Source organism: Mus pahari, chromosome 8 (assembly GCF_900095145.1).
Source record: "Mus pahari chromosome 8, PAHARI_EIJ_v1.1, whole genome shotgun sequence".
Classification (NCBI taxonomy): domain Eukaryota; kingdom Metazoa; phylum Chordata; class Mammalia; order Rodentia; family Muridae; genus Mus; species Mus pahari.
In genome coordinates, this window is record NC_034597.1 from 50666264 (window position 1) to 50668155 (window position 1892).

The following is a 1892-nucleotide window of genomic DNA, read 5'->3' on the forward strand; positions in this document are numbered from 1 at the left end:
GCCAGAAACGCATTTCAGAAGCAGAACACTCTCAAGACTACTGGCTCCATTCCCAGCACCACCCGAAGATAAAATCTCCCTGGAGCCAAAGAACATTAAACACGAAGTGTAGGCTTGAAGTGTCTACTATTCCCGAGCTTTGGATCCATGTACAGGACAGTGCTCAGCAAAGAGAAGTTGTCTTATTCCTTAGATATAACGGAATGACCTTACGGTAGCTTGACCAGTTGTTAGCCTTTAAACCTTGCAATGGTTTTGAGCCCACAAGTAGGTTGCTCTCTGGAGCAGAGCCTGGTCATCTTTGATAATAATTCTTTGGAGAAAAATGTAGACCTGGGAAATGTTGGAAATGCCTTTTGTTGTGGCAAAGGAACAGTAGGTGAGTTGGACCACAAAGAACTCTTACAGAACTCTGAAAGAACTCTCCGGCCATAAGCAGCTGGCTGCCCAGAGAGTCTCGTGAGAGTGAGTTATTGACTAGTTAGTACGAAACAAGCATTTGCTGATGCATATGTAATGCACCAGTCACCACAGCAGGGCTCTGGCGCAGGACTTGAGGATGTGGCAATGTGGCTTTCAATGCAGCATGAGCAAAAAATTAATTAAACCACCTGTTCTATTCCCTTCCCACCAAAACCTATAGTCATCCAAGAACATATTTCCCCCCTAAATCTGCTGTCCACTTTTTAATTTTTCACGGTCTTTGGAGTTTAGCTATTTTTTTTTAAACTACCAAATTCCAGAAGCTTCTCGTGCATCAGGTAAGTGCAGAGGTATAAAAGTCATTTGCCACCAGTTGTTTGGACAGATCAATTACTTCTCTGAAACAAGATTTTTCTTTCTGGAATACGCTGAGGCCTGTAAGTCCCACTGTATGTCTTAGATCTGAACCAAAGTGTGGCCCAGACCATTCTCTTCACATTTCTCTTCCTCTTATGGTCTACCCTGCATTTAGGCTTCCCACATAGTAATCTCTCTCAGGTCTTCAGTTATTTTCTCTCCCGGCTGTGGTCTCTTTGTTTATCTCTGCGGTGGGTTTTCTGACATCTACGGCTCTTCATGGATACTCGTTGCTTATCCCCTCCCCTTCTCAATAATTATATCAGAGGATGACGTCACACATCCAATCAGCTGCACGATGGTCATGTTCTTCAGCCTCTCTTAGCTTCTCAATTAGGATCATTTTATAGCTATCATCAATTTAGTGACACAGCCACCAGCAAATGCCAGCCCTACACTTAGATATCTGAATTATCATATTGTTGACAGAGTCCTTCACGGTAATGATGGGGGAATTAAATGCATTAACAGTGATGGCAAGTGCTTTGGGTTAAATTATAGGAATTTTTAAAAATCAAATTATTCAGACTTTGAAACGCTCAGGTCAGGCTGTAGACAGCAGGGGGCAGCAGAGACTTTGTTTCTAGCTAGTCTTGCTGATGCAGTGAGGTGTGCACACTTGTTCCTAAGGCTGTGCTTAAGGCTTCCCCGCCTGTAACATCCGTATGTTGCCCTAGGGTAGATATCGTTCTTCCGTGGTGGATCTTGACAGTTCTCTTGAGTTATGTAAACATCTCATTGGTTCTGCATTGGCTGTGAACAATTCCAGAGGGGCTCGAGATGCTCACATTTCTATGATAGCAGAGGAAGGAAAGCCTGGCGGAGGACAGGAAGAATCAGCAGTGGGCTGGGCCCCACTCCGCCCCTGACCATTAACTGATATCCCCGTCCAGCCACGGCCCTGCAGGGTGGTCTACTGGTTCTCTAACCCTAAGTCTGGGACTGAGCGCGCTCCCGGGTCAGTGTGCGCTGACGGCTCTCACTTCTTAGACGCTTGGCAGAAGGTTATTTGTTGTGCTTTCTCTTTCTCTTTCTTTCCTTCTTTCTTCATT